Source organism: Stylophora pistillata, chromosome 10 (genome assembly GCF_964205215.1).
Source record: "Stylophora pistillata chromosome 10, jaStyPist1.2, whole genome shotgun sequence".
NCBI lineage: Eukaryota > Metazoa > Cnidaria > Anthozoa > Scleractinia > Pocilloporidae > Stylophora > Stylophora pistillata.
The window spans coordinates 5239548-5254547 of NC_142528.1; the positions used below are offsets into that span (position 1 = coordinate 5239548).

The 15000-nt window shown below is 37.6% G+C and overlaps 1 pseudogene across 1 annotated transcript; it reads right to left on the minus strand.

Annotated features, from left to right (window-relative positions):
* Positions 1-2762: 2762 nt before the first annotated feature.
* On the minus strand, positions 2763-10421 carry LOC148721510 (uncharacterized; annotated as a pseudogene). The gene is made up of 4 exons (XR_015992363.1): positions 9591-10421; positions 7669-8445; positions 5562-6974; positions 2763-4434 (listed from the first exon to the last, which is right to left on the minus strand). The product of XR_015992363.1 is annotated as an uncharacterized LOC148721510 (transcript).
* Between the last annotated feature and the right edge of the window lie 4579 nt (positions 10422-15000).

Below are 15000 nucleotides of genomic sequence, written 5' to 3' on the forward strand. Positions count from 1 at the left end.
AGCTTATGAAAGACATTTAGATTCCAGAAGGCTATAAAAAACCAGGAATATTCAGCAACCGCTGCCGGAAAACTGAATACAAAGGAGAAGAATACGAGTATCAAAAACCAGAGGACATGGAAAGTGAAGTGTACAAGTTGTTAGACCAATGCAATAAATATTATGTTCGATCATTGTATCAAAGATGGCCTCGAGGATTCTGACGACTCGTACTGTTTGTTCAAAACCTGTGCCTGGTTTCTTTTTGAATGTTTAGATCTGCATCCATTCTCAGATGGGAATGGAAGACTTTGTCGTATTCTTTGCAGCTACATGCTTTCAAAGTTTACTCCTTTTCCAAAACCGATGTACAATGTGTGGACAAATTCATGCAAAGAAGACTACAAAGATGCACTTGTTGCTGCACGGAAGTCTGACGACAGGCATCCTTGTGCTCTGACAACATGATAATAGAGTGTAGTTACCAGGGTTGGAAAAAATTCAAAGATACCATCGGAAAAAAAGGACACATCAGCACATAATTGAGTGCATCGACTCCATTAAAATAGTACGAGTACAGATAAAGAGCTGCTGTCTTCTACGGTATTTACGGAATTGCTAAACTATGAGTCAATTTCACCATATCATTCATACTGCGACTTTCAGAAAATTGTGAAAACCAGAAACTTTGTTTAGAATGCTGTGGTATTTTATGGGGAAGAAGTTACTTTTGCCTTAGAAAACTAGACTGCACACCTTGATTGTAATTAATTCTTCATTTTGAAGTTTGCTGAGTATGCATTTCTTGAACTTTATTTTATTTTTGGTTATTAACAAATTGATAGATTCTTAAGAGTGTGAAAGAATCTTGTCTCATCTTCCTTCCCTTTGAAAGGGAGGAGAAATTCCAATGTCAGTTATCCACCTAGCTGTGCCCTTTGGGTAATAACCAAGTACCTGAAGGCTGTTGCATCTGAGAAGCCAAGCTCTTGGGGGTCTTTATTAAAGTAGAGTTTTTCAAGTAGCCCAAGGATAAAAAGTGAGTTGCCGGAAGCACACACGATCTGCTAGAGCACAGTCTTGCTTCAAGCCAAAGAAAGCATCATAATAAATTATCTTAATCTGTATGTGTTGCATAAGAGAATTGAAACTTTTAAATGGTTGTGATTCAAACGATTTCTGATAACTTTTATGCTTAAAGCATATCTGTCAATTTTTATCTAAAGTTGTGGTCTTTTAGATATTTTTTCTATTTGGTACAAAAAAAAAGGTGTGGAATGGCTTTTTTCCGAACCTTTTAGATCAAAAACTCAATAAAAGTCAGCATTTTGTCTCATAATTTTTCTTTCAGGGATAGAGGTTGTTTTCAGAGAATACCATCCTCAGTTCTTATCATTCCCAAAACCTAACCAAGTCGATGAAATATGAAAAGAATGACCCAGGGAAAGGCCAGGAGAGATTCAGATAGTACACTTTCGAAACAGATATCAACACAGAAACATATTCTACTCAAGTGCTTGACCGGAAAAGATTTTGTTTGATGCCTAATCATCAGAGCAATACAAAAGAGTGTAAATGGGCACAGTGGATATATATTTATTCTCATATGTATGTATTCTCACCTGTAAGTTGGATTGTGTAGTAGAAGTAGAAGAGTTCACTTCTGCAGTGTTAAAAAAATAGGGTTGCAGGCAATTTGTGGGTGCTATCTATAGTGTAACAGTTTTCTCGTTTAACAAAGATTTGATTATACTGAAACATAAAATTGCAATTTGACTCAAAGAAAATTCTAAAATAAGCTAGATTTTCCAAATCTTTCAAACAGTAAAAAAAAAACAGAAAAAAGTCTTTATCGAAAACGCGAGGTGTACTCCAAAACTAGAAGTTACTGCCGTCCTCAAAAAATTAGCTAAAGTATTTTAAGGGCCTGACTGCTCCAGTATTTTAACCTCACTAAACCTTACTTTTCAATCTTTTGACGATATTATCTACAATTTTGTTTCCATTTACACACCATTAAATGTTCAAGTGTTTAATTTTCACCGCCACCGTAAAAAACCAAAATGCCATCCCAACAAATACAACAAATAGATCTGGATAATTGAACTGGTGCATTTCCGTTTTTCTCTTAAATCAAATTTTTAGTAATTTCTCTCGAATACGATGTAGTAACCTAATAAGTCTCAACAGAATTAACTGAAAATTCACCAGAAGGCGGGAGGCTATTACCGTAAATCCTCTAATAATTCTTTAATAACGAGGACTTATTTATTTCAGGTTCTTTTTTTTTGGGGGGGGGGGGGGCGTGGCTAATTAGAAGGGAAGCTTATTGATTTAGCGCGATGTTCACTACCAGGATACAATAGGATATCATGTACCGTATTTATTCAAAAATTGTTCGCATTTTACTTTTTTCTCTCTATTAGAGGGGGGTTGCTTATTAGAGGGGGGCTTAATAGAAGATTTACGATATTTGAGAGGCGATACTTGTCATACTTGTCAGGTTGGGGGGGGGGGGGGGGGGCAAATGTACGTCTAGGATCCAGTACTTCAATTTGCCTTGTTCTGGTAAGCAACAGCTTGCGCGTACAGATGTATAACTGTGGTATTTAAGGAGTTTCTGATGCCTTTGTAATTTCTTTTTTTGTATGGTGACTCGCATCTCAACAGGAGAGCGAGTTTAGCTTATTTTTATCTATTTCCATCCTGAGTGACCCTCTATTTTGTTTTGCTTCTCTTTTTTCCGAAGAGATCTGCAAATGCGTTGCATGGTTTTATAAATCTCCATTTTGAAAGTTTTTATTTCAGCTACTGTTTAAATTTCAGAGGAAAAAATTCACGCTTGAGGCCGTTGCAAGTCCTAATGAAAAATACCCCCTCATAGTGTTTCCTTAGATCTTCACCCAGGAAAAGAGATGAGTACCAGCAATATCTGGACGAAATTCTAGCCAGCAATTGTGATGGCCTAATGTCCCTTATGGGTCTAAATTAGCTTTCTTTCTCTATTTGATCGTCTGAATGATCAGTGGACCTCTTTAGACTGTATGTTTTGTTTTTTTCAATGTAACAAATGTTCGGCATTTTCCGCCAACAGATCTCTAAAATGTTGATGAACAGGACGGGAGATCTGAGTCCCTTCCAGATTTATTTTGGTAACTTTACATGATGCCGTTTCTATTGCCTGACGTAGATTGACAACAACGGCATCGGTGATCATCCGATTAAAACTCAGGTCCAGTTTGGTGATTTTACATGATGCTGTCTTTAATGCTTGGCATAGACTGAAAACACCGGCATCGGTGATCTGATTGTAACTCAGTCTCAGAGTGGTGACTTTACATGTTTCTGTCAGTAATGCTTGACATAGACTGAACACACCGGCATCGGTGATTTTATTACGACTCAGATCCAGTTTGGTGACTTGACATGTTGGTGTCTGTATTGCTTGCCATAGACTGACAACACCGGCATCGGTGATTTGATTGTCTCTCAGATCCAGTCTTGTGACTTTACATGTTTCTGTCTGCAATATTTGGCATAGACTGACAACACCGGCATCTTTGATTTGATTAACACTCAGATCCAGTGTGGTGACTTTACATGTTGATGTCTGCAATGCTTGACACAGACTGACAACACCGGCATCGATGAGCTGATTACCGATCAGATTCAGTGAGTTGACTTTACATGTTTCTGCCTGTAATGCTTGACATAGACTGACAACACCGGCATCGGTGATCTGATTAAGACTCAGCTTCAGTGTGGTGACCTTACATGTTGTCGTCTGTAATGCTTGACATAGACTGATAACACCGGCATCGGTGATCTGGTTAACACTCAGCTTCAGTGTGGTGACTTTACATGTTGGCGTCTGTAATGCTTGACATAGACTGACGACACCGGCATCGGTGATCTGATCAAAACTCAGATCCAGTGTGGTGACTTTACTTGTTTCTGATTGTAATGCTTGACATAGACTACCAACAGTGGCATCGGAGATCTGAAGACAGATCAGAGACAGGCAGGCTATTTCTGTGAGAGGCAGTAGTTTTCTTATGGTATCACCACAATCCCTATTCCACCAATGACCACCCTGGATCTCTAGCTTTACAATGGTGCAGGGTTTATTCGCTAGCGCTTTTAAGATTCGTCTGAATCCAGTTTGTGTAAAAAGAGGTATGTCAATACTTAAGCGATTCAACGGCAACGGTATACGTGACTGCTGCACAGGGAAAGGATTCTTTCCACTGGATTCATCCGCATTAACTGCACTCAGAACTTCTAACAGAAAAGACAAAGCAATGCAGTCTACATCAGTCAAGGCTTTAAATGAAAATCCGTCCTCATCATCACTGAATTGATTGTAATGTTTCTTTACGAAATGTTGTGCAAACTCTAAATCTTGATACTCAGTGAGACATTTCATTCTCAGCAGTTTCCCAGTGGATTCATGTTGAAACATCTGATTCAATTCAATTCAATTTATTTATTTGTTAGCAAAACAATATTATCACAGTCCTAGGTGACCCGCAATTAGCAAGCTATTCTAGGCGGGCCACCCTTTTAAAACAAGTGCTGTCTCTGCTAATGGTCACATACCGATACAATTAAACAAAGATAATCATTAAATAAAAATACAATTGTTAAATAAAATAAAATAAAATTAAGTCCGTTGAATAATTAAATAATCAATTGCAAAGTTATCAAGATATATAATACAATTGAAACAAGACTTAAACGAAGAATTACTTTATCAAGAGATATTTACAAATTTCTGAGCAGCGTATATCAACATTCATCTCCTCATTTTCCAAAAGTTTTAACAGGCGATTTTTAAGTTCACGCTTAAACGGGGTTCTGTTTTTAATACGAAGTTCCTTTGGGATGCTATTCCACAATCTTACACCTATTCTAGCAAAAGAAAATAAAAGTTGGTTAGTTCTAGACGCTTTAACGTATAGATTAGCCGTTGCTGAGAATCTTGTGAAATGGTGATGAACCTGCTCGGAGTGGAGAAAGAGCATAGAAATATTAGACGGGGCACGGTGATTATCAATGTCATGCATCAAAGAGGAAACCAAATGAGAATAGAGCATAGTTATTGGTAAGATTCTGGAGTTAATAAAAATAGCGGGGCACTATGAGTTTTGCTATCCGCAAAATACATTAGTCGTAGAGCACGTTTTTGTAAAATGAGAACCTTATTTAAATGAGTGTTAGCAGCTTGTCCCCAGGCAATAAGACCATAAGAGATATAGGGTTCAATTAAAGAGCGGTAGATGTTAAGAAGTGTGGCAAATGGGACAAGATGTCTTAACCTGGCAATTATACCAATTCCTTTACTAACTTTAGATGAGATATAATCAATATGATACTTCCGAGAGAGGTTATTATCTATCAGAATTCCTAGATATTTCACAAAAGTTTTTTGTTCTAGAGATACACTTTTTTTAAGATCGTTATTATAAATTTTCAAGTGAACTATGTAGTCCAATTTGCGTTGGTAAGGGTGGAAAATAACAAAGTTAGATTTACTAGTCTTAAGAGAAAGTTTGTTTGCGTCCAACCAGTTTGCGTCCAACCAGTCCAAAGATTTAGTCCATGGAGTAAATCTTTCATGAATGCATCGTCCTTTTGCTTGGATAAAATGCCGGACATAAACTGAAATACCATCTCTGAGACATCTTCTCTTCCTGAGGGAATCTCTCTTCGCCTCACAAACCAACAAGCTGCTAAGTATTCCGGGAGGGTTAGGTGGGTAAAACAAAAATGTTTTGTCGTTTCTGAAAAAGATTTCCTAAACTGAGGACCGCAATGGAGAAGACCGCTTGCTTTCAGGCTTTCGATCTCTTCTGATGTAAACCTTTTCATTTCTTCGACGGTGAAGAGAAACTTGTTTTCTAGAAGGAGTTGAGCCGCCAACTCTGATAACTTTTCAAGAGTATCCTCAGGGGAAGTTGAGGCCTTCTTGTGATGTTTTCCTAAAAACATGTTAATCACTTCAAAATAAATGTCACTTGAGTTGACTGGGAGAGCATCAGTGTTTGTAGAGTTCTCCAGAATATACTCAAAATATGAACACATCAGAAAACAGAGAACTGGAATGTGGGCAAAGCTGACTAGATTGTCATTCTTTGTAATGTGATCCATCGCAGCAGTCTTCATTTCTTCGTTTTCTCTAAAATACTTTCCAACATACTCCTTCACCTGCTGCGTGGAAAACCCTGTAATTTCGACGTATCGATCAAAATTGATTTGACCACCTTTAAGCTTGTCGGACTCGTCGGGTCTTGACGTTATCAGAACACCTGAGCCTCTCAAGAGCTTTCCTTTGATTAGCTTGGCACACAGGGCTGCTACTGGCATTTCTTCATGAGGGTTATTCGGGTACTGGTCATCCAAGTCACTAGCGATGAAATCTTGTTGTGAATACTCGTCATACCCATCAATGATAATCAAGACTTCTTCAGGATGATCAACCATGTACTCAAATAAAGTTTCATCGATACTTTAGTGGACATCTAACATTGATGATCGGTTAAGGATTTCTCGCATCGAAACGTGGTCCTCTCCCAGTAAATTCAATTGGCGGAAAGTTAGCAAGTATGCAAACTTAAAGATAGGAATGCGAGAACTGATTTGGAGTTGAAATAACTTGTTTTCTGCCCAATCTCGAATCAACTTTTGGCAAAACAGTGTTTTACCAATCCCTGCCTTCCCAGTGACTTTGACAGTTTTTGGATTCGCTTCCTCGGTATTAGAAATGAAAATTTCTTGATGGTGTTTGACTGGCTTTCCACTCACTGAGCCGTATCCGCGAAGGTGCTCTTCTCTTTTAATACCAAGATCTACAACTGGTTTTCTATCGTGTTGTATGAGAAAACTTGTGAATATGTCATCTGTTTTCACTCTAGACTTGTTGGCAGAAGTCAAAGGGTGGTACTCAGTTTGGCTATTAATTGATGCTTTCAGTGAGTTTGTGTATGATTCCACGGCTAAAAGAAGAAACCGCATCAAAACATTAAACTTCTAAAGATGCTTATTAAACGGATGTCACTCTCTGGAGTCTTGTGATACCAAATCTTTAAAAAGTGCGGTTCAGATTAAATATCAGACATTGTTAGTGAGGCCAAACCTCAAAGAAAAAGAAAACCAAGGAATTTTTTTGTTGAAACAGCCCTAAAATTATTGGCTTACAAGTTGTTTGTATTAATATTGCTTTACCGTCATTTTAAGGAAACTAAATCGAACTCCGCGGGGAAGCATGCCTGCAGACTTCCTATTTGATTAATGATGACGAATTTGTCTTTTAGTCCTCCCTCCCTCCTTCCTTCATCAACCCTGCAACAACTAGCTGCGCAGGCCCTGTCTACATAACAGGAAAAATGAAGTCATTAAAGTTTATGGAAAAGTAAATTTTCTTAATGGAGTGAATATTTGTGGAAAAGAGATGTCCTATGGGTGAGACAAAGGAAAAATTCCCCAGGAAGAGTCCCCCCCGAGGAGTCGAACCTCAAACCTTCGGATTCCAACTGGAATTTCACCCGTGTGCACTTTAAGACACAACCGAGAAAAAAAATACTATTTCTTGTTGTTTTCGTATTTTCCGTGCAAAATGAGGCATAACCTCTTTTAAGAGGTGTTCCACCTCGATGGAAGTCTCTGCAAGACCTAAACACAAACAGTTACCTTTAACTCCCATTTTCTTTTCGTGTTTAGTGTCAGTGGCGTCTTTCCATGCATCTAGTTTCCCAACAATGTCGTCTAGTCTTTCCTTGATGCCGGAGCCGAAGATTGATTCTTTAAACACGTGCAGCTCTTCTTTAATTTCATCCAATCTTTCCTTGACGGTTTTTTCATCCATCACCCACTGTTTGAGAAGCTCTTTATAGTGTTCTTCATAATCAGGGTCCATGCATTCCGTTTTCAGATCATCAATAGTAGTTTGATAACCTGCTCCTCCCAGTCTCACCAATGCATCTTGGATGTCCTTTCAGTACTGATTGAATGTTGCTTCATCAACTGAGGCCTCGCTGGCATGACCATAAACTGTGTTTCTGAAACACTTGATGCGCACGATGTCAGCCTCGAGGGTTGTGTCTGCTGCAGGAGGAAGTGTATCCCAGTTGGCAGGCGGAGAACCAAGTCCGCAAATGTTCCTCAGCAAAACTATCAGCAGGGTGATATCAAAATGCTGAGACGAAACTGAAGATTTTATGGTGGGATACAGTTTACTCCATTGTGATGGATTCAGTACTTTTCTTCTTCTGAGTAATTGTAGTACAGCATGAACTGGAGTACTCGATAAGACCGTGTCCAGGTTTCCTGTTGGACGCTTCTTGTCAAATGTCTCTCTTAAAACATGTGAACTGACATCCACCAGAAGCCTGCATAACCGGGCGTAGTTAGTTGTCTCCTTTGTTGAAGGAAATAATGGTGCCGTTGCAGAAGCCATGAAGAATCGTTCTTACGATAATAAAAAACAAAACCCATTAAACTTCTTAAAACTTCCATAAGTTGCTATGGATCAGGATAGCACATTTCTTTTCTGGTTTGGGAAATGAACTTGCCAGTACACACTCTAAATACTCTAACCTAGCCGAGATACACGTACGTAATTTAATTTTGTCCGAAATTTGTGCAGTGAGTGATTAGTTTTCTTTCGATCTGATGTAAATACATATTGTTAGCAATTAATAACTTCAAGATAGCAGTCTTTTTTCGTTTCGTAATTAATTAAGAAGCACGCGCTGAGCTAAAGGCAGCACTTGGGGTTATCCGCTAATCTCTCGTTTAGGTCGGAACAAAACGAAAAAGAATGCGAAGCAGTCAGTGCACTTCTTAAGCGGTCAATCTTGAACCTCCCCGACTGATTGAGTTTGGCCTGCAAAGTAGTGCGAAAAGCGAGACACGAACGAGAGGAGGAGCGAAAATAAAGCAAACACAAGCAATTATTTTTAAGGGCCCCATCTCTACTCGCGCGTCTCACCTCCTGCACGCCTAGCGCTTGCTTCCGCTCGCCTGAAAACCGACAAAACATATATACATGTATGCCATACTGTGTTTACTTTTGTTAAATAACAACATTGGTTGAAAAGTTGAAGGTAATTCTTGAGTCAAGATTTTGTGTTTGGTATCTAACCATAACAAAGTTCTGAAAATAATCACTGCCAGTCGCTTAATATTCCGACAATGACTACACTACGCGTTTCAAACCTTGAACATTTATAAGTTCTCCATTCTTAATTAATCAAACGCAGGAAATTAATTATACTGGAAGAAATCAAGCGATTACCTCCATTTACTTTCGACAAAGTAGTTCAATCGGTTTCTCGAAAGGAAGCGTTTACTTATTACTCAATAAAGGTGTTGTATACGGTTTCGATTTGCCGCAACGGTCATTGCGTTGCTTACAATTGCTAGGCTTTTTCTACTTTACAACTGAGTTCAAGGTCTTGAGAGTTCATTCAGCTTATGCCGGCGGAAGAGAAGCGATTAAAAGAAGAGATAGTGCCTTTAAGACCGATCAAACTCCCTTCCGAAATTATGTGTTACTGAAACAGTAATTATACTGAATTTACCTCAAAATGGCTGACAGCTAGACCACTCACTCATCGGGCGTTCGTTTGGCTGTTTTCTCCAGTTAATTTTGTTCCGCACTAAGATGTAATTCCCTCTCAGTCGACGGCAGCGAATGCAGTCACCATCGACTGTGATACGTGACGTGTTAGATTTTAAGGCGCCTTCAATTCCTTCATGCTAGAAACAGAAGAATTATTCCTAACCGATATGCTAAACAAAATCTTTTAAGTGCGGTTCAATTGTCGCTAACCGATATGCCAAACAAAATCTTTCAAGTGCAGTTCAATCGTCGCTAACCGATATGCCAAACAAAATCTTTCAAGTGCGGTTCAACAGTGACCTTCGCTTTCGAAATCCTGACCTTTCCAGTCACCGCTTTCAAATCCTGTCATTCTTGCAGATTATTGAAGATCAAAGTCATTTATAACATAGCTTGTAAATTCGTGCAATCAAGTTCAGTGTATAGCGCGAGCGTGCTTCAATGGAGAAATGGTTAGCGTGCAGCGTGCAACCATCGAGTTATGGATGCACGCGGGAGGTTGCTAAGCACGAAAGAAGCGTAAGAGTCGCACGATACCTAACCATTTCTTTTACAACATTGAGACTTTCAAACATCGGTCGTGTCGTGTAAAAATATTTAATTGTTCAACCAGCTGATTAAGCTCCTGCTCGCTCAAATTCGCAAATCTCGAACTCTAAGCTGGAGACCCGACAAAAACCTTGAGCTCGAAATTTGGCAGCTCACAAGAATTATCTTCCTTATCTCCGGAAAAATCGCAAAATTTGTCCATATTTCACGAGCAAAATACCTACAAAAAACACGAATTATGTTGTTTGTAGTGGCAACAAAAAGACTAAAACAAACTGACGTCAGCGTGCAACCCACGGGCAAATGGATCGAGCGTATGTGCCTATCAGAGCGCACGCTTTTGTAGAGCCATGTTAAAATTTTCCATTGTGCACACTGGTGACGTCAGCAAACAAATGCCTCGCGAAAAATTTTTTTCTCGCGAGTGACTTCAACATTTTTCATTAAAAAAGGGAAAAACTTCCGCGAAAAAGTTAAACTAGACATCGCAACCAGCGAACAAGCCGATGAAGATCTGCCTACTTTTTCTTTGGGAATGGATTTTTGAACTCCCGAGAAAGAACCCAGAGAAAGGGAAAACAAAACAATCAACGGTTTCATCTCGTTTCGAAACTCTAACTTCATTTCCACGCATGAATTCACCTGTCAGTTTTTGACCAATCTGAGTCAAGATCATTGAAGCATGGCGAAATACTTTTCCGAAACAAAATAAACGCATTAAAGCCCTTTATACATAAACTACAGCGTTGAAAATGCTATAAACAATTGGTTCATACGTCAACTGTACGTTAATCGAGATATGAAGCACTTGGGAAGTTTGGAGAGCACTCAAGAAGCTAGAGTTGCTCGAGGCTACGCCTCGAGCAACTCTTACGCATCTTTCGTGCTCTCCAAACTTCACAGTGCTTCATATCTCGATGAACACACGCTGACATATGAACCAATTGTTAAATTTTATTTGCCTTTGTCATTACATTTATTTACATGGCTTTAATTATATGCCTGCTAAAATACGCTATAATATTAAGGCTGGAGATCTTAGCAAGCTCTGGTGAGCTTTTATAAGAAGATCCCCATCTAATTAAAACTGTAACTTATAGCAGATGGTTTAATTATCAACGTAAGATATTTTGCTGCTTTGCTGATAAAATTACGATTTAAAGTTATATCTCTAGCATAGAATTTAACTATGATTTCGCAGATAGATTTTCATTAATCTCTTAAATTGTGTATATGATTTTGATACTTTCGGGTCTTTAGGTAATTCATTCCACAGTTTTGCTCCTCTAAACTTCAAAGAAAATTTCCCAGAATTAGTTCTTTTTAAATTGATGAATATGTTTGATGCTGATCGAGTATTGTGACTATAAAATTTTTCATTTGATATAAAATAATTTCTAAAGTAACTTGGTAGCTTCTCATTAAAGAATGAGTACATAAAAAGTGCCATTAAGTAGATATTTAACTCGTATATATTTAGAATATTTAATGATAAAAATAGTGGCCGGGATTCATCTTTGTAGTGAGCGAATTACATAATTCTAACTATCTTTTTTTGTATCATAAGTAATGGCTTGAGTCTAGTTGGATAAGTACCTGTCTAACTGACATTACAATATGTTAAATAAGGGTACACCTTGGTATAATAGATTGCCTATAGTGTTTCTAAGCATAAGTAATGTCTTGCCTTAGATATTTATACCTGTCATTTTTTATATTTTTGTTACAACATGATTGATGTGGTGCTTCCATGTTAGCTCATCATCAACGTATAGACCTAAGAATTTTGAGTATTTTATTTCTTGATCATTCAATATAATTTTAACACTTAGTTTACTTTTCTTGCCTTTGGATTCAAAAACAATAAAATGCGTTTTCTTGATATTTAAAGTGAGTTTATTTGCAGAAAGCCAGGTTGAAATTTTGTCTAGCTCACAGTTCATGGTATCTTGTAAATAAACTAGATTTTTATCACTGAGAAATAGATTTGTATCATCTGCAAATAAAATAACTGATAGTATTTCTGAGCACCTTACAATATCATTTATGAATATAAGGAAAAAAAGAGACCCCAAGACAGATCCCTGAGGCACACCACACTTAATTGTTGAACTTTCTGATTTCTGTGACTTGAATTTAACTATCTGTTTTCTGTTTGAGAGGTAATTTTTGAACCACTCTAGGATAATTCCTCTTATTCCATAATGCTCTAGTTTCTCAAGTAATATTTTATGGTTTACGGTATCGAATGCCTTTGCAAGATCTAAAAATACTCCAATTGTGTATTCATTGTTCTCTATCGCTTGTAATATCTTGGTTGTAAGCTCTATAGTGGCTAAGTTTCTTGAATGTTGTTTGCGAAAACCATATTGGTTCTGGACTAACGTGGTGTGATTTTCCAAATATTTCAATAATCTTTTATACATAGATTTCTCAAGAATTTTACTGAAACAAGGAAGGACAGAGATTGGACATAGTTTGAAATTTCTTCTTTATTATTTGCCTTATACACTGGAGTGATAAGCGCTACTTTAAGGTCATCTGGGATAACTCCAGTTTGAAGTGACTTGTTTATTTCACAGAAACAGTTACTTGAGTCGAAAACTCGACTAACCAGTAAAGGAAAGGTTTTCTGCAAACAGAAAACACGCTTAAAACAAACTAAATTAAAACATAAACAACTGAAATGAAAACTCACCGACTGTTCGAGCTTAGGGTTTACAAACAACGACAATACACGGCAACAAATCATTTTTTGAAATGAACGCGACGATTTTCCCTTTCAAAGAACATGGGCGATTGCCCGGATGTTTACGTAAATATAGGCCCGCAATAGGAGCTACATGACTGGTTATAAATGTATGTTAATGGTTAGTGATATATTTCAAGATTTCCTTAGTTAGTTTGGGTGAGATTTCATCGTGCCCACAATTACCATTTAAAGCAACTATTTCAAGTTCTACTTCTTTTTCAGTAACTGCATCTAAAAAAAAATAGAATTTGCAGACCCCTCCTAAGAATGTTTTGAAGTTTACTTTGTTATCCTTAATTTTGTTTGCTAAATTCGGTCCAACATTAACAAAGTATTGATTAAATTTATTACTTATTTGAAATTTATTAGTATTAAGTGATTCATTTTCTTTCATGTTATCTGGTAATTCCATTTTAAAATTATTTTTATTCAATACTTCTTTTATTAGTTTCCATGAGTATTTAAGGTTACCCTTATGCTCAATAAACTCTCTGTTATAATGATATCTCTTAGCTGCCTGCTTCATCGTATTAAATTTATTCTGAATCTTTTATATTCAAGTTCATCTCTTTGATTTGGATTACTGAGTCACAATCAGGTCACCGATGCCGGTGTTCTCATTCTATGCCAAGCATTACATACGCCAACATGTAAAGTCACTATACTGAGACTGAGTTACAATCAGATCACCGATGCCGGTGTTTTCAGTCTATGCCAAGCATTAAAGACAGCATCTTGTAAAATCACCAAACTGGATCTGAGTTGTAATCGGATGATCACCGATGCCGGTGTTGTCAATCTACGTCCGGCAATAGAAACAGCATCATGTAAAGTTACCAAAATAAATCTGGAAGGGACTCAGATCTCCCGTCCTGTTCATCAACATTTTAGAGATCTGTTGGCGGAAAATGCCGAACATTTGTTACATTGAAAAAAACAAAACATACAGTCTAAAGAGGTCTACTGATCATTCAGACGATCAAATAGAGAAAGAAAGCTAATTTAGACCCATAAGGGACATTAGGCCATCACAATTGCTGGCTAGAATTTCGTCCAGATATTGCTGGTAGTCATCTCTTTTCCTGGGTGAAGATCTAAGGAAACACTATGAGGGGGTATTTTTCATTAGGACTTGCAACGGCCTCAAGCGTGAATTTTTTCGTGTAAAATTTAAACAGTCCAGCTGAAAAAAAAACTTTCAAAATGGAGATTTAAAACACGATGCAACGCATTTGCAGATCTCTTCGAAAAAAAAAAAAAGCAAAACAAAACAGAAGGTCACTTAGGATGGAAATAGATAAAATAAGCTAAACTCGCTCTCCTGTTCAGATGCGAGTCACCATACAAAAAAAGAAATTACAAAGGCATCAGAAACTCCTTAAATACCACAGTTATACATCTGTACGCAACGATCACTTTGCAAAACCTTCTTCGGCGTTTTCTCTATCAAGAAACTACGATCAAATGCAGAATTTGACAACGCGGCAAAACGATATTGTTTACAACCTCTTGTGCTCTGATTGGTCACATAAGAAACGATGTCAGTGATCTCATTGGTGCAAAGACAACGAAGGGAAAGGAATGTTGTTCGCATGTGAGCAGCCGTTTGTGGGGAGGAGCGTTGCGTGACGAGACTAATACCGGCTGCGAGGGATACTACGTTTTAGTTGATAAGTCAGGCAGATAGTTAATATGGTCAGCGGTAAATACGTTCTACGCGTAGTTTTTTTTTTCGGCGAAGCAACTTATGCCCTTTATTTGGGTGAAAAAAAAACCGTTCATTTTTTCAAATTAAACGAAGGGATTCAGAAAAAAGTCTTTAAGTGCAATATTCAATTTTTCAACCCGTTTTCTGAACCCCTTTAGTTGTCATACCAATGTTCTAAGAGAATCACTAAAATCTGTCACTAAGGTTTCGAGCAGAATAACTGAAAATAAGCAATACGATGGCGTTAGACTAGAACTGAACATTTTCCTTAAATCTCCATAGGTAAGTTAAATTGTACTTTTTCTAAATCGTTTAATCTCTTCTGAAGAAGAAGATGCAAATCTTTCGACAAAATGTCTTCGAATGCTCTCGAAGCTTGTTGAAGAAAAG